We start from the raw sequence: 24168 nt of genomic DNA, 5'->3' as shown, positions 1-24168 counted from the left end.
TTGGCTACGCTGAGTGGAGATGATGCTGTAACAGGGAAGAACAAAATCTGACTCCATGTTGGATCTGTTTCTTTTACTTTGACCTTTGCTTTCCATTGCTTTTGTTCTGTCTAGAGCTATAGGCATACATAATGGTCTGCCTTGGGGAACCCTGTCCCTTTGTCTCAATGTTAAACTAAAGAGCCTTTGTTTAGCCACAGGGAAACACTCTGAACCTGCCCACCTGTGAATGGCTGAAGAAAAGGAAAAAATAATCCTCCCCAAGGATGGCCAAAATAATCCTCCCCAAGGATGGCCAAAACCAGGAGATATTTTGCAAGTCTTATGGCCTTTTTACTTTACTTTCTCACCTCATTCCTCTCTCTGTTCTATAAAAGAAACTAGCATCCAGACCCCAAGAAGATGGTACTTTTGGACGTTAGCCCACCATCTTCTCAGACACCTGGATTTCCAAACAATGTTCCTATTCCTTGCCTCAACACCTCATCTCCCAATTTATTGGCCTGTTGTGCAGCGAGCAGAGCAAGCTTGGACTCAGTAGCAATGCTACTCTTTAAAGCAGGGAATGCAAAGAAAAAACATCATGATTTCAGTGCTGGTCAGACTGGACCCATATGAGGGATTGGAGGAAATATGTTTAGAAAGATGGCAGCCTGCTCTTGTGAAGGGTCTTGAATTTCAGTCAAGGCATATACACTTCAGTTTATTACTATCATCAGTTTCAATGTGGAACTACTGAAGATTCTTGAGCTGAATGGTGTCATGTTCACAAGAACACTTTAAGAAGAAGATCCATCTAATATAAATGAGCATGAGGCTGCAGGGAGATAAAGAATGGTAAGGTAGGAAGTAGAGATTGGAGACAATCACAAACTCAAGTGATGAGGGCTGAGCATACAGGATTGAAGAGAATTGGATTGAGAATAGTGAGGACCATGTCAATGCATGAACAGAGGGGAAAAATGAAATAGAGACAAAGGCTAATAGTAAGGTTTTCTCACTTCTTATTTTGAAGGAAGAGAGATTCATTGGTAGAAATAGGAAAATCTGGAAGAAGTATTGCTTTTTGGAATATAAAATGCATTTATTTATTTATTTATTTATTTATATTTTTTGGCCACGCCACCTGGCTTGCAGGATCTTAGTTCCCCTACCAGAGATTCAACCTGGGCCCTCGGTAAAAAAACAAAAAAAACCATGAGTCGTAACCACTGGACTGCCAGGGAATTCCAAAAAATGCCTTATTTTTTAATGGTGATTCTGATATTCCAGAGAAAAATCAGTCTAGATTGTACCAGAAGGAGACGAAACACGTCACCTAATACACATCTTTAAATGTGTATGTGCTCACTTACCAGGGAACACTGAGAAACCTTCATTTTATCCCTGGGTGAATTCTCACTGACTTTCACACTGCTGTTTCTTCCAATCCAGCCATTGGAATGCAAGCCCCTCGGTGGTCTCGCCTCACCTGTCAGGAGCGATTGAGTAACAGAGAACAGCAGTGAGGTCTCATGTTACTAATATTCCATTACTTTTACAAGAGTACATTCATTAGTACACTATGAAATATTATCCTAAATAAGTAAAATTAAATTATGCTTGTCAAAATAAATGAACACTGCACATGCCACAATTCTGTGTCCCTAATTCTTTTAATTATGTTTTTTTTTCTTACTTGCTAATTTGTGAAATTTGCTAACTCACAATGGGCTCCCTGTCATTAGTGAGAATGAGTCGGCTTCTGCCGTAGCAGTTTGCACACCCTGCTTCCTGTGGCTTCTGGCATGTACTACCTGGGGCACCATGCAGACTAACTGATTGGTTCTTTTTCTCTCTTCAAGCTTGTTGCAAGCTACATATTAATTTTCACCTTTTGAAATAGGTGGTTAGGAGATGAACATTCTCTCGGCAGATGGAAGGACACCATTTTGCTCTGAAATAGAAAATTCCAGCCCAGTCTACACAGTGACAATACTTGCCTTCTTTTAAGTGTTGTGTGTGTGTGTGTTTTATCAATGCAGAGAAACAATTGTGCTAATTTTCAGTGTGTTGCTCTGCTGAGCCTTCTCTACTGATCCATCTCCTGGAGGGATGCAAAAGTCACTTTGGCCCAGGTGTTCCTTGGAAGAGCTTCAAGGAGGGACAGTGTTCCCTGAGTGACTTCTGGTGGTGTGGTGCATTCCACAAGAGTTTTGCAAATATTATCTGATTCATCCTCACAATATTTCTGTGAGTTAGGCATTTTGAATTCCCTTTAATGAGTCTGCAGGTCAAAGCAGTTAGGGGGACTTCCCAAGTTCACGTACCCAGTGAGTGACAGGATGAGGACACATGTCTTTCTATTACATGTTTTTACCTACTCCTAATGAATCATGGGCTCTCATCAAACTGCCCTGAGACTGTATATTATTAAGAAACAAATGTGTTTAGACGGTAAAGAAATAGGACCTGTGAAGAGAGAGATTAGGGAGATGGTGGAGGGGAGGCTTTAGAGGTAGGCATTGAAGAAAAGCTTACGTAGTGGTCTCATTCCTAGTTTTAACTATTTTTTGAAAAAGTATGTTTATTGAAGAAGATTGAGAAAAGTACAGTGACAGAATAAATGCCTATCTTTCAATATTTTCTTTCAGGTGCCAGTGGTTTTAGAACTTGTTTATAGCCCCTGAAACAGCTCTCATCAAGGTGGGGTTTCATGCCCTCTCCTTGACCATGCGCTGGCTTTCAGGACTCACTTCTCAGGAAGTGAGGACACAGGACAGGAACACAGGATGCCCTCTGACTTTCTCCCAGGCTAAGCCATGCAGGGCTTCTTCCCAGTTCCTGCTCTTCCTTGGGGTTGTGACCCAGGAAACCCTGAACGGTTGTGCAGTGTGTTTGTTCACTCTGATGCCGCCAGGCTGGAGACACCAATTAGATGCTGAAAAACCCAAGGAGCTCACTGTGGTCCCAGCACCCATGGGTGAGTGAGCACACCTCCCAGCCATGAGCCACCTAAGCTTCCCCAGGTGAAGTCGAGATGCTGTCCTCATGGAGACCCAACTCAGAGGCCGAGTTGTGAGGAAAAGAAATAAATGTTGATCCCGTTTTAAGCCACTAAGTTTGGGGTGGTTTGTCACATGGCCACAGTCCCTGGAACACAGGCCTAGCTTTTCTTACACACCTGTGGTGGTATTTTATCAGATCTTAATTCAGTGTATAAAGAAAGGCTTGTTCAGGTACATTTCTTGGGTTTAATTATGAGAATGTTCACATAATAAGGGGAAACACTTTATGCTGAAACTATTTACTTTTAAACGTCTAATATAATCATGGACCAAATCCATTGGGTAGAGGTTTTACTGTGGCCAATTCGATAGGATAGGTTTTGCTGAGATGATTTTTAATTGTCCTATGAAAACATTTGTGGTATTGGGTCTTGGTTAGCGAGAGGGTAATCAACAGACCAAATACCATCAAATAATAATAACATAAAATATTGCCTTATATTCCCATAATACTCAAGAATTAATTTTGATTTTTTTCCCAGTTGGCCATCATCATCCCAGGTAACACTGTCATATTCCCCAAAGATACAAGGCTGATATATTTTCAAAGCATTTCTATATCTGATGGCAATATAAGTCAGCTTGGTTGAGCATAATTTCTGAAAGTCAAGTTTAATCGACTAGATCCCCAGAGCTGTGTACAGGGCCCTTTACTGCTTCCTGCTGATGGGGAGTCTGAGACTAGCCTTCCTTTTGTGTCTTTGCAGGTAAGCCCTGTCCACAACCCCCACACTGAGTGGATAAATAGATGTTTATAAGATGTTGCTTCCTTCTTCTCTTTTTTAAAGAGTTTTTTTTGTTTTTTGTTCTTTTTGATGTGGACCATTTTTAAAGTCTTTATTGATTTTGTTACAATATTGCTTCTGTTTTATGTTTTGGTTTTTTGGTCCTGAGGCATGTGGGATCTTAGCTTCTTGACCAGGGATTGAACCCACATCCCCTGCATTGGAAGGTGAAGTCTTAAACACTGGACCACCAGGGAAGTCCTGCTTTATTCTTCTAATTTAAAGACTGACAGAATCAGTCTGGGTTTGGATCTACTAAGCATTTGGGGGGCTCACCTTACGTACTCAGGTATTTCTAAAATCATGGATGTCCCAAATGGTACGGCATTTCTCACTGTTCACTTCATTCCCAGCCTGGGAACTCTGTATGTCTTTTGCCCTTTGTGGGAACATTGCTCTCATTAGTTTATCTTCCTGTGGCTTATTCTCTGTCTCAGCATTCAGGACTTGGATCCTCCTAGGATATATAGATCCTGATCACGTGATCTAAAGAGAGTTTCTCAACTTCGCCATTTCATATTTTTAAAAATCATGTATCATTATCTGAAAATACCCTATCTCCCCGCTGGTTTGCTTGTTCCTGGCCGCTCTCCTACTTTCTCTGGAGCTGAAACTGCAGGAGAGCAGGACCTTTTTGGGTTATTCACTGAGTTATTCCCCACAGCCTGACATATGCCTGGAAAGTAGCAATTGCACCATAAATATTTGTCAAGTGAATGCAAGAAGAAAGGAGTGGATGAGAGCTTGATTTCCTTAACAGAAACTCCTAAAACATTTTTTGGATGTGCTAACCACATCCATCCCCATCTTCTTGTCATTTTGGCTCCTGGTTCTCCCCCCAAACCCCGATTCCAGATTCTGCACATGGCTCCCTTTGCAGACATGGCAAACGGTGCTGTGTTCAGATATTCCGTTACATGTTAGCAGTTCCCCTGCAATCCTTCTGCATCCATTTCTTTTATTTACCTTGGGTGTAGCATAAACTCCCTCTCTACACACAACTGGGAGTTGTGGGGTGTAACTGGCTATATAAAGAGAAGTATTTGGTTGGGGGAACATGACACTGACAGACTCATGGAGCAGCACCTAGGAAGTCAGGCGGCAGCCTGAATGTTCCAGTTTGGAATTTCCCTATTATGGAGAAAATTGGGAGAGGAAGAGGATTCTTTTCATCTATTTTCAGACAGGCTTGGCACAAGGGCATGAAAAATATTATCCGTTTCGTTCCACTGGCCTTGTAGTTATTGTAAATGTAACTTAAATTCCTGAATGCATCTTAAATTGCATTCTATCTCTCCGTGGTGTAATCAGAGGCTTTGATTTCTGAGGCTACTAGCCAGACATAAGTTTTAACAAAAGCTGGTGCCCATTTGTCTTTATTGGAAAATTTTTTATGTATATATTTTACAGATCAGTGTTGGGAAAATAGTCACAGAGGAGAATTTGTTTTTATTCAGTCTTCAAACTGATACTATTCCTTAATTGAGGAGTAACTTACAGAGAGTAGTAGGAGATGCTTTGAAAACTCTGGGATTTGGCTCTGAGATCCGAAGGCGGCCTTAGCAGAAAGAGCTTCAAGGCCATCAAATCTATATATCCATTGGTGGAATAAAGGTTTCAGTCTCATTGTATTTGAATCAGAACTTATTACTTTCAATACAGATTAACTGTGGGTTACTCTCTCTGTCCTATTTTTAAAGGTATCCCTGGAAACTAAGCTTGATGCTTTGCCAAAGAGTGGGACTTTGTCCTTGGCCTTGACATAAATGCTCTTCCTCCAACTAGCTGAAAGGCTTTAGCTACTTATTCTCCAGAAGAGCCAAGAATTCTACCATTATGTGTAGGCGTAAGGAGAGGGGAGGGGAGATGTGGGAATAATTCAAGAACTTTACTGCAGGGTAAAGAAGAGTGACAGTGCCTGGGAGTCAGTACGTGTGAGAAATTAGACAAGATACGCATGTGTGGAATCTCTTCCTTCATTCATGCAGTGATCAGCACATGGACATTCAAGGTAGACGCTGCACTGCTTACTTCTGTCTTTTTAGATGCAATTTTACTTGTATTTGTAATGCTTTGAAGTTACTTAATTTTTCATTAAATCGCTGAGATATGTTTTTAAAAATGATGTTTGCTGAGGCTGTTAATCAGAATGAAGAAGAGGAAAGCCCTAAGATCTAAGACATTGCTTTTAGAATTGGTGCCTGCCCAGTATCTCAGCCTGAATTTACTTAGAATACAGAAAGGGGTTACACATGCATGAAGGCTTGGGGATTGCTTATGCCTAGGTAGGTGCAGTCTGGAAGCTGATTCATATATGCAACCACTCATTTACATTATTTTAAGATATGTATACACACACACATATATATATGTATATATGTATGTGTATATATATATATATTTATATATATATATTTATATTACATAATGTTAGGCTCAGATCTATTTGTAGGTATTGGAAAATTATCTGGAAGAGAGATTGTCACCTTAAATGAGGTTGATAAATAATTACAATTATGATTAATACCACAGATTAGAAGTGAATGCTGATCTGGAATGTGACAGGAAGATGTACCCATTCTGAGTGATGCAGATTACTGTGTTGAGCACCTGAACTGGATGTGGTCCCTAAGTTACTACCTGCCCCTTTGGTGCAACAGGGAAAGGCAGTAATATCTGAACAGTGGAGTTTAGCTGGTGTCAACCTTTTGTTTTGTCCTTGATAAGATGGTCACTCTTTAAGATGACTCCTTCAGGTATCCAGAAGTTTCCACAATCTAGCTTCATTTGAGAAAAAGATACATGAGTGTCTTGGAATATAAGCACAGAGTTGCAAAATTCAACATTGACTCACAACTTGGAGTGTTTTTCTTGAACTCTGAGAATAAAGAGGTTAACTTATGGTGAGTTTCATGTGACAAAGGAGAGCAAAGGTATAAAAGAAAGATAGTTGTACCTGCTTGATTTTATGTTTATTTATAACCAAATGTACTAATGCATGTATTTTTTATTGGCCTTCATGTGATGTAGGGGTAGAGGCACTGGCCTGACTGTCAGAAGGCTCAAGCTGTTAGTCTTGGGTTTGGTACTTTGTGTGTGGACATGGCAAAGATTTTAAGAATATTTCACGAGATTCATTATTTATTCATTCATTCAGCAAGTTTGTTTTGGGCTAATAATCACTTTGGAGGAAAAGAAGTAGTAATTTTATCCATAATGTTTGTAAAACTTAGATGTAAAATTTTACTGATTAAAAAAATGTGTGTAGTGAGAAGACACTAACGTTGATAAAATACAAAGACCTGATCTCTGGGGGAGATAAACACAAGCCAAGCCCTGCTATGGACTGTGTTTTCAGTGGGAGAGTGAATTCTGTAGAAATACACGTGATGAACAGAGGGTGTGGTCTATTCTACATGTAGGGCTCAGGACAAGCTTTGTAAAGACAGTGCAACTGAGACAGTCTTTAAAGAAAAGTTCATGTTTTCACAGCAAATAAGGATCCGGGAAGAACATGTGGAAAAGTCTGAGAAACAATACAGTTTGACATGTTCTAGGAACAGAAGTATTTTGGAATGACTAGAACACACAGAAAGTTAAGAGTTTTGCAGCAGGAGATAATTATGGCTTACATTTCTTGGGCAGTTTTGTGTTAAATTAAACATCAGCTTGTATTAAACATCTCTGGGTGTTGTTTAAGTGTAAACTCACTTACCCCACCCTTCAAACCTAGAAGGAGTTACTCTCACTGCTGGACTTTATCATGATGGAACCAAGGCCCACAGGTGAGGTAGGGAGCCAAGGTCCCAAGCTAGCAGGTGTAGGGAGCAGTGTTGTCAGACAGTCTGCCTCTTAACCACTAAATATTCTGGAGAGATGAGACCCCAGCAGTCTCATATGTAGGCTAAAGATATTGAACTTTATTTGATCTACTTAGAAAACTCTGAACATGCCTTCAAAATTTGCATTGGGAGGAAGTAGGAGCTTGACTTCCAGGACACCATTTAGGAAACAAATGCACTGATCAAGACAAGAAATGGTGACAGTCTCCCAAAGGCAGTAGTGAAGGAAGTACAGGCAGTACAGGCAGGAATGAAGGAAGGTCAGGGAACAGATTTGATAGCATGGTAGATTTTATGAGCTTTGGAAGCTGCTTAGATATGGCCGAGGAGGGGACAGCCCAGGAAGACTCGTAGGAGAATTCCAGAGCAAATATACGTAAATGCAACTGGGTCAGGATCCTACAAGCAAATTGGTAAAATTAGGATTAAAAATTACACTTTAGTCTTTCTGGCTCTGTTGACACTCACACTATGAAAACAGCAGCTCTTTGGATTTCCTGACCTCTACTTTCCCATTCCATGAACATAGTTATCACATCCTTGAAGCAGCCTCCTTTGTTGCAATGGAGCCACTATCACTTTCTTCTGGTCCTATTTTGTCAATTAAACGAATGTCCCTATTCCCATCTGTATTAGTTTTCTCAGGCTGCTGTAACAAAACATCATAGGTTGGGTAGCTTAAACAAAGACAATAAAGAGAGAAATGTATTATTTCACAGTTCTGGAGGCCAGAAGTCCAAGATCAAGGTGTCGGCACAGTTGATTTTTCTGAGGGCTTGTGGGAGAGCCTGATCCCGGCCCCTCTCCTAGCTTCTGGTGGTTTACTGGCATCTTTGACCTCCCTTGGCTTATAGATGAATCACCCCAATCTGCACCTCATCTTCACCTGGCGTTCTACTTGTATGCAAGTCTGTGTCCAGATTTCTCCTTCTCATAAAAATTGGATGAGGGCCCACCCTACTCCAGAATGAGCTCATTTTAACTAATCACACCTACAACAGTCCTGTCTCCAGATAAGTTCACACACTCAGGTGCTGGGTTTTAGGACTTTGACATACGAATTTCCAAGGGACACATTTCAACCCATAACACCGTCCAATGCCAAAAGCAGCAGGTATGCTCACCATGACAGGGAAGGCACTGCCACCAATGTCCCATGCTGGAAGCACAATCATTACTGTTGATGAAGCCCCTGATGTCCACACTAAAACTTCCATGTTGGGTATTTTCTCCAAGGGTAGTGTTACCTGTGGATCCTCTCACTGGCATGATGTTGCTCAGATCTTGGATGTTCAACCCTCCCAGGAGATCATAGTGAAGCATCGAGGCATCTTCAACTTGTGTTTATACTTTAACACATCCCTCTTGCTGGAGAGTTGAGCATGGCCCACAGATCTGGACTATGGAACAATTGAGGAAGAGACCCTTTTTTTGCCTCAATGATCCCCATGCCTGATTTTCACGGAGAGTGAGCAGGTGACAAAAACACTGATGCTGAAACCACTGTTCATCACATCATTTCACTTCACTTCACAAGGTCACAACAACGACATTCTCAAAACCACAGTCTTTTTGTTGTCTGTCCTAGATTTGCAAAGCTGGCTGTGTTTTATAAAACCTGAATGAAGTTAGGAGGGGATAACATTGAATAATGGGTCTCATTCATATTTCAAGAAAAAGTACCAAATGAGTTTTTCAATTCTATGTAAAGCAGCTGAGGACATCTTAGAACCCACTGCATATATAGTAGTGGATTTGGGTCTGGACATTGTACATTAAGAAGATGTGGTCAAGATTGAAGTTATTCAGTGGAGGATGACATAGATATTGAGTTAACAGTAGTGAGTTCCCTGTCAATGAATGTGGTTAAGTCCAGGCTAAACAATGGTAAGGCCAAATAGCTGGGCAGAGAGCCATGTAATGATGAACTCATCATGGGGATTCAATATTTGTTGGATGGATGGATGAATGAATGAATGAATGGATGTATAGAGCATCAAAGGAGTCACCCAAACTCATTGACTTTAAAGTGTCTCATAACCCTGAGAATCTATGAGTCTATAATTACCTTGTCCTTTATCAACCTGTATAAAAACAGCATTATTCTTCCTAAAATGTGTGTGCAATGTAAAATATCTTATTGCTAGCTAAGCCATAGATTCATATTTTGGCATTCTAAGAGAGGAAATTCTCTCTGAATGCTCAATGCTGATATGTGTATTGGCTGTCTGGCACACCATCATTCATGCCATCTGTTCGGGTGGCATTATGCCTAATTGCAAGGTGGCTTGACAATTTTAAGGGGTTTTGCATGCCAATCACATTGAGCTTAGCTAGCTAACCTGCAGAACCCAGAACATAACAAGCTGAAAAAGTTACCCTGCTGGTAAATCACAACTTCAAATGAAAAGATCATGCCTCATTAAAAACGGCCATATTTTTTGACTGTGGTAGGTATCTTTCAAGGAGCCTCTATAGATTTACCTTCCCCTCAGTGATGACTGCTGCAGCGATCTCATGCCATGGAGAAGAGATAATGGACAAGACCATGTCTTGTCCAGCCTGAATCACTGATGCCTTAGAAATGTTCAGAATTCCTAAAACTCTCATGCTTGGAAACAAATGCACCAACCTGCCAGAATTTCACAGCATTGTCTTCCTATAATAAGCAAACATCTGTTACACTAAAATTCAGTTTATCTTTTGGAAAAGATGCAGTAGGAGGCTGGATATGAGTGCATTTGCTTACCTTCTGGAATTGTCATGGAAAAGACCCAACATAAGCATTAAAATATGTAGATTACAAAACAGGAAATTAAACTGCTTTCTTGACATTGAAAATCTGGGAATGTACATTGAGATTTAGAGCTGTTGGTTACAGATGATGTTAAAAGACTTACTCAAGATCAAATAGGTAGCTCATGCAGAGCTGGAATTATGTCACCCAACATATACTCCTTTCTCCCAACACAACTGGAATAATTATAATTGTTATTCTAGTGAAAATGGTATTCATGGCTCTAAAGAAGTCTGGATTGACCATGACATATTTTTACTTTCCTGTCTTTTAATAACTTTTTTTCTCATTATCAACCCAACTGGCCATGCACTTAAACATATGTCTTCAGTGTATGAATGTATAAAATACTTTGAAGATTTGATGTTCTTCATCTTATAAATAAACTTTTGGAGACATTTAATATGGTAAGTTTAACCCTTATTTTTATGAAGTAATCTCTATTTTGAGCGAAGCTCTCATTGAATCTGCTGCAGACAGATGCTTTTGTGTTCCTGTATATTCCACAATATAGTATTGAGTACATAGCAGGAGCTCAATACTATTCTGTACTGAATAGAGATTAGTGAAATGGATAAGAGCAGGGAAGGTGTGAATGGAAGGCAAAGAGAAGAAATACTGCCAATGATTGTGTATATGAATGATGGTGGCTTTTTAAACAAAGTCCAAACTTCTGAAGGCAATACTCCTCACACAATATTTCCATTGCAGCATTCTCCATTTAAATATATTTGCATGCATGCGTGACTGTCAGTGGCATATTGCATGGGCTGAACGTGACAGAGGCAAGTTAAGACACAGTGTATTTTTCTCTCTGCACTCTTTGAACCCACTTTATTGGTCTTCTTTTCTCCATTCCCGAGTGGGTAGCTTTCATCCCCTTTTTTCGTCATATTCATGCATTAGAATAAACTCATTTTCAGTCATTAAAACTCGAAGCTGGTCTAAATCAGCCTTTGTATCTCACTTCTATATCTACATCAATCCTTATCCCAGGATTCAGGTCTGAATAAGGCTCTGCAGCCTTTAGTTCATTTAACGGGTGTCATCTGCTCTTATTTTTCATCTCATGTTATACCTTATAGTTTCTTACCTGTGCTTCCTCTAAAGGAGGAAGCAAGGGCAAGGCCCTATGTGATTAAGGACCTCTGTGCAGATTCCAAAATGTTGATTAGTCATGTTGGGGCATATACTGTGGGTTTAACCGAGGTACAATCGGCTCTCTGTCCTCCTCCTGTTCTCCCCTCAGATGTCAGATAATATACATTGTTTCTGGTATGGATGATGTTCCAGTTGACTTCGTGTAAGTCTTATCTTGTCAATAAGAAATACCTGGCATTCCTACTCTCCAAAATCTGGATATGTACACACCTCCCAGTGGCAATACAGCCCTCTCCCAAGGGAAATGAAGAAACCTACCAACAGAGATAGGGTTGCCTAGAATGAAAATGCAGACACTTTCCAGTGTTAGTTAATCCCCCTTCAGTGGAAATGTAGACACATCCCTATAGCAATACAGACCCTCCCAACAGAAGTGGAGCCATCTGCCAATGGAGTTACAACCACTTTCAAAGGTGATGCAGCATCCCCTCACCCCCACGTAAAATCCAGGCCCCTCCTGAGACCTCCTCCTGTTCCCATTAGGAGAGACAGGTGGCCCCATGAGTTTGTTCCTGACTCTGTGAGCAGCTTGGTTATTTCCAAACTGTGATGGGGAAACTTGTTAGCTTTTGGTCTTTTCTTTTGGAAGACATCCCCTGTCTTCCTATGGTCCCTCACTTGCATTGACCTGGTGGTAATCCTTGGGCGTTCTCCACCCTGCCTTCCCTTTTCTCCTTCCAGCTGTGATTCTTTTCTAGTGTCCTCTTACTTAGAGTTCAAAGAATGATGATAGATTAATTATCTTAGAACAAGCTTTGACTATTTCTTAGTAATTCCTGAAAAGGATGAGTCTAGCTACCATTTTTAGAAAGTGAGAGACTTGTCCATCTTGGTGCTCAGTTTAATGGCCTTAGCTAAGACTCTACAAATGAGAAAAAATGAATATCCAGTTACATTTATTTATATCAAATTTTGATCTGAAAAGACTCTGAGGAAGTTCTTTAGAAAAAAATGTCCAATTACTAGCATGATACATAGATGAATAATTTTTCTAGGAATTTACTCAATCCACATACTTAGTACTCTATATTATAAAATGACCCAATGCACCTTTAGTTCTAAATGACTTCTCTGGACAAAGGATGTGTAATAGTACAATGTTCTAAAGTGTCTCTGAAAAAATGCAGCATTATCTTATCAAAGTTTATGGGAAAGCAGTGAGTCATTTTCTCAAAGGGCAGTAAAGACCTAAGTGCCACAGACAGTCCAAGTGAAGTCAGTGCAAATTAAAGTCCTGGGATTCACTCAACTCTCAGCACCCATAAGTAGCAATGCCATTTTGATAGCTTCCGTATCCTGATCTATAAAGGAATGGGAATTAAATGTACCTCAAAATATTATTTTAGGGTTTGCATGATGACTTTATTTTCATAAAGTCCCCTAACTGGCACATAGGAATATTTCTTTTAATCTGTGAAAAAATTATTAAAATCAGACTCTTATCTAAGTAAACACACATTTTGAACAATGTACATCTCTCAACATGTGGCTCATAAAATCTCAGATAAATATTATCTCCCTATATAGATAGATAGGAAAACTGAACCCAAAGACATTTTTGCTAAATAGGTAAGAACCTTCCTTGAAAGACAAATCATAGCATCATAATTTTTATCTTATATCATGACTGGTGAGTAAAATCACGTTGCAAAGTGAAAATGTTCTGCGCTTGCTGTCTGGGTCAATTATCATCATTTGGCCGGTCTTTCTACATCTTGCATGGAGGCCATGTCAATAAGCCAAGCCCTCCAAGGCTTCTTATGGCTGCAATTAAGTTCCACCCCTCCCCTGGGATTTTCAGAATCTGGGCATATTGTGGATAAATCCACACCATGTAAAAAGGTGGAGGGTAGAGAGAAATAAACAGGGCAGGAGATTGCCAGCATTCCATAAAACATGCTTGCTTTTCGACAGCCTTCTTCACTTCAGTGATGACTTTTATTATGTTCTATTGATTTTCATGTTATTTCCCATTTTTGAGAAGAATGGCTTGAAGCAATAGCAGCAATAAAGCAGTGTTTCTGTCAGTCATCTCTGTCTTTCTCACCCACACACAAGCTCTCTCCATCACGTACACACTCATACACATAATTCTTGTGAGTGTTGAGTTTCCAAATATAGGAAATGAGACAGAGATTTCTAGAACAATAATAAGACCATCCCTAGAAGCTTTTAGAATTCATAACTATTCTTAGAAGTCATCTGAAAAGGGATGTCAACACATTGAATACCAGACCCTCCGACATTGAGAGCTGACAGTATAGACACATTACCTTTGGCATTTAAGCTGAATGTATTTTTTTTCAGTTTCTGCTCTGTGTTAGGCCATGTGATGGTATTCAAGAGTATCCATAGAATAATCCTGAAGATGACAACAGGGCAGGGTCAGCATAAAGCCATGGGAATTTCTAGCCATGGGGCCGTGGTAGACAAAATTATAAAATGCCCACCTAGAATATAACCTCATGGTATACACTCCTGGTATAATCCCTGGGACTGAATAGAATGGAAATCACTCCCATGATGAGGTTAAGTTACAAAGCACAGCTGGCTCTGAGAAAGATTGTCCTGGGGAACCACTGACCTAATCATATGAGCACTACAGGAGACAAGCCTCACCCTGAATAAAGATAAGCAAATTAAATAAATAAATAAGAACAAGTATGAGCAGTGAGATTTTACACAAGGAAGATTCTTTATTTCTGGCTTTAAAATGGAGAGGACCACCTGTCAGGGAATGTGTGAGGCCTCTTGAAATTAGAGTGGCCCTCAGCTGACAGCAAGCAGAGCATAGGGATCTAGCCCTATTTCTTTGCAGGGAACTGAATTTTGCAAAGAATAAGTTTGAATGAGGACCCCAAGCTCAGAAGAGAGCACAGCCACCAAAACCTTGATTTGTGTCTTGTGACACTCTAGCAGAGAACACAGATATGTCAGGTCTGGACTTACAGAATGATGGGCTAAAAAATGGGTGTTTTTTATACCAACTTTATTGAGATATAAATTATATACCACAAAATTCATTCACAATGTCTCCTTTTCTTAAATGATGATCACAGAGCTGTTCACTGTCTAATTTCAGAACACCTTTATCACCCCCCAGAGAAATCCCATGCCCATCAATAGTTGCTTTCCATTTCTCCCTTCACAATCCCCTGGAAACCACAATATGGTTTCTGTTTTTATGTATTTGGCTATTCTTGACATTTTGTGTAAACTGAATTATATACCATATGACTATCTGATTCCTTTCATCGAGCATAATAGTTTTGAGATTCACCTGTAGCATGTATAAATACTTCATTCCTTTGCATAGCTGAATAGATTTCCATTGTATGGATATACCACATTTTATTTATTCATTCATCAGTTGATGGATATTTGGGTTTGCTTCTCCTTTTTGACTGTTAGGAATGGTGTTGCTATGAATATTTGTGTATAGAATTTTGAATGAACATATATTTTCAGTTCTCATGAGTGTATACCTAGGAGTGAAACATTGAGTAGTATAGTAATTCTATGTTTAACATTTTGAGAATCTGCCAACTTCTTTTACAAAATGATCATATCATTTTGCTTCCCACTAGCAATGTATAAGCGTTCCAGTCTCTCTACAACCTTGTCAACGTTTGTTATTGTCTATCTTGTCATGGAATTATTGGGCATTTTTATGTCTTCTTTGGAAACATGTCTATTGAAATCCTTCTCCCATTTAAAAAAAATTGGATTGCATTCTTATTGTTGAGTTGTAAGCATATTTTATATATTCCAGATATGTCTCATATCACATAAGAGATTTGAAAATATTTCCTCCCATTCTATGGATAGTCTTTTCACTTTTTGATGGTGTAGTTTGAAGCACAAATATTTTTAATTTTGATAAAGTCAAATTTATTTATATATTATTTTGTCACTTGAGTTTTTGGTGTCATAGTTAAGAAACCATAACCTAAACAAAGACCACAAAGTTTCACTTTTACATTTATATAAAATATGAAGTGTTATAATTTTAGCTCTTGTGGTTAAATATATAATAAATGTTGAGTTAATTTTTTTATATTATGTGAAATAGGGGTCCATCATCATCATTTACCTGTGAGTATTCAGTTTTCCAGCATCAGCATCACTGGTTGAAAAGACTATTCTTTCCCCCATTGAGTTTTTCTGACACCTCGTCAAATGCAAGGGTTTACTTCTGGATTGACCGTAAATGCAAGTTCTTACTTCTGGATTCTCATCTTCTTCTATTGATCTCTAGATCTATCCTTATGCCAATACCACATTGTCTTAAGCTTTTGAAAAGTGTGAGTCTTTCAACTTTGTTTTTCTTTTTAAAGGTTATTTGGCTGTTCTGGCTATCCAGCATCTCCCTATGAATCGTAGGGCTGGTTTGCATTTGTTTTTCTTAAGCTTAGCTTTTCTACATACAGTCTTTCTGGGTACAGGTGGGATGTGAAGATCCACCACCATTTATGGAAAATCAAGAAGGTGTTGACACTGGAAAGTTCAAACTTGTGTCTGATTTCTCAATCACTTTACGTTTATCATCTCATTTCCTTTCTTAGGAAGGCAGTGGGCTGGTTAAAAATAACTGGAAGCACCCAAACAGTAACTGAGAAGGAAAGAACCACCTGAAAGCTAGGGGTGTGGAAAAGATGGAAGCTACAGGCCTGAGTGAAGCCACAGCTGAAAGGGTAAGTGATGGGCTCAACATGCCGGGCACATACCACACACTTCACAGACATTTACTGAGTTAATTAACAGATCAAGGTTCAAGAATCTGAGGGATGCTGTGTGATTCATAGGGAGGCTCTCTGAGCAGTGTGGAGGGCCAGAGGCCCATTTTCATGTGGGTGTAGCTGCAGCCTAGGTCCTTGAACAGCTGAGTCGTGAAATTATACAGTCAGGATGTATCCTTCTACTGTCTTCTTATTTCCCCTTCTGTCTAAATCTGATTCTCTTCAGCCTAAACGTGGATGCATTGTTATGGCATTTGATTACTGGCTATTCAACCAAAAGGTAAAATAAACTGTTTTCATCTGCTGTATGCTTAGTGCCCATCAGATGCTGGTCAACCCAAGTGGTGTCTCAGTGGAAAAGCATGGCCTGGAGAGATTGGCTTAGGTCTGTATGCTGGTGTCTTTGTTCCAGATACTGTAAGAAAATTCCACAGACTGGGTGGATTATAAACAACAGAAATTGATTTCTCACAGTTGTGTTGGCATGAAGTCTAAGATCGAGGCACCTGCATAGTATCCTTCTGGTGAGGGTCTTCTTCTTGGTTCACAGTTCACACCTTCTTTCTGTGTCTTCACATGGAGGAAGGGCTGAGGGAGCTCTGTGTATCCCTCAGATACACAGGGGTGCTAATTTATAAGGGTGCTAATCCCATTCTTGAGGGCTCCACCCTCATGACCTAATCACCTCTCAAAGGCTCCACTTTCTAATACCATCACATTGGGGGTTAAGGCTTCAATACATGAATTTTGGGAGGACACAAACATTCAGTTCAGAGTACACATCAAGTGACATAATCTTTATATAACTCAACCTCTTTGTCATTAAAAAATGTGAATAATCATCATACCTACCTCACAGTTTTGTTTTGAGGATTAAATGAGTTCATATATGGAGAATACTTAGAATAACATCTGGCATAGATACTTAAATAGTATTAATATAAATAAATATGAATATATTTCATTATTCTGAGGAGTATATTAAAAATTATACTTCTCACTTCTTTAAGGTTTTAAAAAATACTTAGGTAGATATAATGCAGACTTGAAATAACCAGAGCATAATTAAGTGATAAATATTGTTTAATTGCCTGTTCCTGCAATGGGCATTCCAAGATAGGAGAGAGAATCTGGAGCTGATACAACCAGAGAAGTTTCCTAAAGAGGACAAGAATGAGCCCTCCCCAAAACACTAGGTGCCAGTGACAGCTGAGGGCTCTCTCTTAGGTCTTTTTCTTGTGGTAGCACCAGCTGACAAAATAGAATTCAAACTCCAGTTCAACACACACACTCACGTTAATGCCAGTAAGCCACCACCCCTTGGTCCAGAATGGAGTACTGGTCCCAAAATATCTGAGAGGTGCTACAGTGTCAGTTGTAGGTGGAGTCAGTGCACACTGGCAGAGGAAAGTAGCTGGAGTGGGCAGAGAAGCTTGGGTCTGCTCTTCTGATGGGAAGGGGGCAGGGCTTTTGGTGAAGTGTCCCAGCTGGTTTAGCAGTGACAGTCTGTTTGGAGTCTGTGTCCCTAACGCATGGCGCTGGCCCAGAGAGGCCTCGTGTGTTGCAAGAGCTTTTTCCTTTTCTCCCTATCTCCACTCTTACCGCCATACAGCACCTTTATTTAATTGAAGCCTAAATTATTACTTATAAACATGAATCAAATATCATGTCTACCTTGTGCAAAACCCTCATTATATTCCCATTACACTTGGTATAGATAAGTGAGACTTCTCACCTCTCCAGGGCCATCCCCTCCACTCCTACCTGGGCCAGGCTGCCTTCTGGCCTTGACTTTTATCCTTCTTCCTCGTCCTGATGGTGTTAGATCCCCAACAAACTGAGTTTGCTGTTGTTTCTTGGGCACCTTAAGATACCTTTGCTCTTACTGTTTCTATACATCTCTTAGCCCTTCATTTGGGGTCCAATTACATACCGTCTCTTTGACCATTGGTCTAATCTCGCTACTCTTGTCACTCTTCCACCCTTATTGCTGCTTCATTTTTCATCCTAGGATGTATTGCTTCCTGCTGTTGGGCAAAGGGGTCTGTCTATGTTGTGAACCACATCAACTCCATTGAAGATAAAATTGTCCGGTATATTTTAGGACCTCAAAAACATTTCTTGAATGAATCAATGCATATATGAATGAGTAAATGGAAAGTTAGAATCTGACATGAGTCAATGGGGAGCCGTTATCAGGGCAGTGACTCCATGGACCTGGTGTTTTGGAGCATAAAATTAGATGGTGCTGTGCATTATGCTTGGTAAGAAGTTGAGGTCAGGGACAGTCACCTGAGAGAATAGTGCACTCATTAGCTGGAGTTTGGAGAAATGGAAGTCTGAACCCTGTTAAGTATACTGGGCATATAAATAAAGGGTCAAAAGAAGAAACGGCAACACTTGTTGGCATTCTGGATAAGGGGAACAAGGGCAGACATTGGTCGAAGTGGACCCCAAGTCCTCTCATGACAGACTGTCGAACTTTAAGGGAGTTGGGGCATCTGGAAGGAGAACTCAGGGAAATGACATGGCCAAATCTGGACACACTGAGTTTGAACTGTCAACGGAGTGTCCAGCCAACAAGGGCTATTTGCCAGTTGACCTTTGGGCACAAGGATTCCAATCATCAGACAGGAAGGAGGTAGGTGGGTATCATAGGTATGACTCTCCCAGAAGCAGACCCTGGAAGAAGGATTAGATGAAAGTGATTTAGTAAGGAAGTATATATATATATATATATATATATATATATATATATGTGTGTGTGTGTGTATATATATATATATATGTATATATATAATACATATATACACATTATAGTATGTAGATACGAGAATCTTAGCTCCAGCAGTTTACTGAGTCTGTTCTAACAACTGTTAGTAAAATATCTTCGTTGTTTATATTAGAATTCTAACTTTGCTACCCCTCCTAATTATTATGATGTATTTCTATCTCCTCACTTCCAAGTCCCCCAAATGAAGTGTCTACATCTTCTTACAATCACCCATTGTTTTTAACTTAATCACTCAGACCTGGACCTCAGTGTTTAGAATGTACCAGGATTGCTTGCTACAAGTTCACAGACATCTCCCTATTGACCTGGTCAAAAGTTTCTTTACTGAGCTACATAAGTGATGAGTTTTACTGAATTCAACATTATCCGTTCTCTTCAGCAGTTGATGATGTTTCTGACCTCTTGGTTTCCAGGTCATCCACATTTCCAGGTCCCTATTTAGGTCTCCTTCTCCCAAAACTTTCCTAATGGTGGGTTTGGGCCAGGGCCCTTGACCTTCTGTTTCACGTTTGCTGCACTTTTTCTCCTCACATTCAATCCTTTTGTCAAGAGCAGCTATTGCTTTAACTTTAACTACCCTCCAATTATGCAAAGCATCACCATTTTTACATCTTCATCATGATCATTTGTGCAGTTATGTGAGGAATGGAATGTGTATTCCAGAAGTGGTCCTATCGTATATATTACTCAGCATCAAAATAGCATTTCTGAGTAGGTTTTAGTTTCTTTGGTTAATCTTCTTCTCCTTTTTAAATAATCTTTTAAAATAATCTATTAGGGACATTTAGGGCTTAGCAGAGCCTAAGCTCTACCTCCCTATTCTGGAAACCCGAATTCCTCTCTGTGACCACTACTGTACGTTGTTCACTGTCCTCAGAATGGCAAGTGCCAAACACTGTCAGGAAGTTTCACTCCAGCCTGTGCTGTGGGTGGTGCCCTTCTGGACCTCATCAGAATCTTCATCGGTTTGCTGTGTCTCATTCCCTGCTGGTCCTGCTTCCAGGACATACCAATTTTTCTGGAGAGGACCTCTGACTTAAGATGGTACAAACTTATTTTTTTTGACCTTGTGATGTTGTGAAAGTAATATACATTTAGTAGAAAATGTACATCAAGTTTGAATTTTGATCTTTTCCCAGGCTAATGCTATGCTGTAAGATACTCTCTTCTGACGTTGGGCAGTGGCAGTCACAGCCCCCCATCAGCCAGGTGATCAATCACAAGGGAAAAACACCTAGACACTTACAACTATTCTGTACCCAGACAACCATTCTGTTTCACAGTTTCAGTACCATATTCAATCAATTACATGAGAGAGCCAACACTTTATTATAAAATTGGCTTTGTGTTAGATGATTTTACCCAACTGTGAGCTAATTTAAGTGTTCTGAGCATGTTTGAGACAGGCTAGGCTAAGCTATGATGTTAACTGCCAGTTCCCAAATCTACCTGAAACCCATTGAAGTCACCCCAGGATGTCCCAGGGGAGTCTTGTAAACACTGGGATAAGTGGGAAGGGTTGGTTCCATTGACCTTGGTTCTTGGAGTTTGTTAATCATGATATGACCTGATACAGACATCTTTGCTCATTGTTCTTTCCAGCAAACTACCTACAAAGATATCCACCTGACTGTTATACCTCACATCTGAGCCTTAGCCATTAGACAAGAACCAAAGCAAACCGGGATGTATGCAACTTGTTATAGATTGAATTGATCTATGTTCCCCCAGAAAGATTTGTGAAAGTCCCAACTCCCAGTATCTCTGAATGCAACTTATTTGAAAACAGGGTCATTACAGATGTAATTAGTTAAGAGGAGGTCATGATGGAGTACAGTGGGCCCTTAATCCAATATGACTGGGGTCCTTATTAAAAGAGGAGAAAGACACAAAGAGGAGAACCCTATGTGAAGACAGACACATGGAAAGAATATGGGCATGCAAACCAAGGGAGGCCAAGGATTGGTGCAAACACTAGAGCTGAAAGAGGCGAGGAAGGACTCTCCCTACAGGTTTCAGAGGGAGGATGGTCCTGCTGACACCATGATTTTAGAATTCTCCTCTCCAAAACTGTAAAACAATAAATGTCTGTTGTTTGAAGTCTCCCAGTCTGTGGTGTTTTGTTACTACAGCCAAGCCCACCACCAGCAGCCAGTAGAACCCTTTGGGTTACACTGACCCTAGTTTGCTTAAGGCACCATCCTATGCTAAGCATGTGTTTGACATGAGGTTGGAAAATGGCGGTGCTTCACCTTAGGCATCAACTGCAAACAAAGAAGAATATTTTTCGGTACTCTAGATAATGTGTCCTATGTGAAAATGCCTATTTCTAGTATTAGTTTAAGAGCTCAGATTAGCTAACTGCCTTTTCCTGCTAAAAGGAAGACCTATGGCATGATTTAATTAGTCGATCTCTTGTAAATGGATGGTTTAGAAGAGAATGACTTTAGGCAAGATATCCCTGTAGCATTTTTATCTCTCATTGATTCTGCTCTGGTAAGCGCATGCAATTCAACATCAAGAAGAAGAATATGCGGAAGGCACATCGTTTTATAGTGCTGGAAAGCAGATGTATAGAGATTCTTGTAGACTTTGAATGCCAACCCAATTTTTTAAAGTGCTAACATTCTTCCAAGTTATTTGTTATTCTAGGAAACTTGGTCCATACAACAGTGAATACTTTATCATGTAAGTTAATATGATGTTAGAAAAATGAAATGTATTGATTATCCTCTGATCAAATACTGCATCTTATAGCAGTAGAAACCTTTATTCAGACATTCCAGCTTGACCGGATGGGTTATTAGGCAAGGAATAAACGGGCTGGTCCCATGAAAGCATTTATAGTGAGGGCAGTGCAGTTGTAAAATAAAGGGTGCCATAAATTTTGTGCCCGGTAGCTCTTCAAACAGGCACTCACGTTCTACACAGATGGCAGTGCATTTCAATTTCATAAGCAGCCCCTTATCACCATCTCTTTCTTTTGTGTACATTACCGTGGCAAGCAAAGCCCAAGGCTATTGGCAGAGCTGATAATTTTTTTTTTAACATGATTGCCACTGCTTTGGGATTAGGTAAACGGCGAGGAACCAGAAGCAGGACTTTCCAGCTTGAGAGCTTGTGCATTTGCCAAATGAGTGGTTTTGAAAATTGGCCTTCCTTTGCTGAAACATGTTTTTCTACACCCTAAGAAACTTCCGGCATGAAAGAGAAATGTTGTGTCAGGACACAGGAGGCAAATTGAACATTGTGCCTCCTATTTTTTCTTTATTTTTATTTTCTTTTGTGGAATGAAGACTGGCCAAATACTAACTACATTTATATTTCACCACTCTTTTTGGTGGCTCCACCATAGGGGTCCCAGGAGACAATCTGGAGATGGTTGACTGAGTGAACCAGAGCTGTGGACACTTTTTGCAGGAGTATCCACTCAGCCTAAGAGAAGGGTAGGGATGACAGGTTGACCAGAAGTCCAGGTGAGCAGGGGAGCCTTCTGGAGGTATTTGAGACAGAGGTGTCCAGTGAACTCAAGGCAGAACAGACTTTAACAAAGGCACAGGGGATTGTTGCTCAAATGCCGTCCTTGTAATCTCGGGTTTCTTGGCAGAAGATACTGTCAACTAAGAGTCAGGTTGATATGTGGGAGCCAGAAAATAATAATCACAAAATCCCAGAGGTTTAAGTTGGGAGACACTCCTCCCCACCTTGCTGCCAGAGTCAAAAACTGATTGGAGTTGCAAGACTGGATGCAGAGAGAGGGCCGGTATGAGGGAGGTTGCTACAGAACGGGCATCCAGAGCCCACAAGTGGTAAAGGAGAGGGGGGCACACACTTCACCATCCTAAGGGTCTATGAAGTGGCCACAGAGCCCGTCCTCAGACCAGGATGCTTCGAACTAAAGTCTAGAGCTTCCTCCACGACACCAACTTGTCTTCTCTTTTGTTTTCATCCATGATAATAGAGACCAGAGATCTGAAATGTTTCATCTCTAAAGGCTCTGAAATCGTTATCAACTTGTGTGCAGCCTGAGGGCTGGGGGTGTTAGGGGATGATAAGATCATGCTGTCTTGGCTCAGCGTCCAGATCCCAGAAGTTTGAATGAGTTATGGGATTTTATTTGGGAGCCAGGAGATTGCATATGGTTATTTATGAGTCATCCTACCGTGTGTGTTGCATGTCCATCAGCTGTTCTTGGCCCAGAGGAGCAGAATCAACATGTCGCTGTAGATGCAGATGGGGCCGTCCCTGGAAGTGGTGAGTCTGGCATGGGAGCAACATGAGGATGAACACAGTACAGCTAGGTATGGCCGCCCTGGGGAAGATCCACCTGGTTGCCTTGTCTGTGTTGGCACCTGCTATTTAACGAGACTTGAGAAGGGAAAACCTGGATCATTTTCTTACTATCTGATCATAGAGTCTGGTATGGAGACAATTTAGAGGGGAAAAAATGAAAATTCAGTTACTGAAATATCACCTAGTCTTAAAGGCAGAAGAGCACTGAGCTATTGGCTCACATGCCTGGGAAGGCCTATCAGCCTGGAGCTGCCCTCTCCTGCCTGTGACCATGAGCCCAAGATGGCATCGCACTATGTGTACATGGACTTTTACACCTGCCCTGGTCCAGGTGCCCCATGGGGTCCATGACTCCAATATCCCCCATCTTCCCTTCAAGAGGTGGATCTTAATACCCTTCCCCTTGAGTGTGGGCTAGACTGGTTTCTAACACGTAGGATAAGGAGGAAGTGATGGTGTCTGACTTTGAGACTAGGTCATACAAGCCACAGCAGTTTCTTGAGTGCCCTTCTCTCCTCTCTGTCTCTCTTTGTCTCTGTCTCTGCCTCATCACTTGATTTGAGGGAATCTAGTTGCTTTGTGGAGAGGCTCACATGCCCAGGAACTGATGTCTCCAGACTCCAGACATGTGAGGAAGCATCTTGGAAGCTCACAGTCAAGCCTTCAGAGGGTAGTTAATCCAAGCTGATGGCTGGACTACAACCTTGTGG

General features: G+C 40.5%; 1 long non-coding RNA gene across 1 annotated transcript in view; it reads left to right on the top strand.

Annotated features, from left to right (window-relative positions):
- The window catches only part of LOC137205500 (uncharacterized), a 79319-nt gene that overhangs the window by 42000 nt on the left and 13151 nt on the right, over positions 1 to 24168 (top strand). The window contains exon 2 of the long non-coding RNA XR_010934187.1: positions 16198 to 16326. This is a non-coding gene — a long non-coding RNA (uncharacterized lncRNA). The remainder of the gene's footprint in view (positions 1 to 16197; positions 16327 to 24168) is intronic.

Source organism: Pseudorca crassidens, chromosome 14 (assembly GCF_039906515.1).
Source record: "Pseudorca crassidens isolate mPseCra1 chromosome 14, mPseCra1.hap1, whole genome shotgun sequence".
In the NCBI taxonomy this organism is placed as follows: domain Eukaryota; kingdom Metazoa; phylum Chordata; class Mammalia; order Artiodactyla; family Delphinidae; genus Pseudorca; species Pseudorca crassidens.
This window is presented reverse-complemented; position numbering and strand designations above follow the sequence as displayed.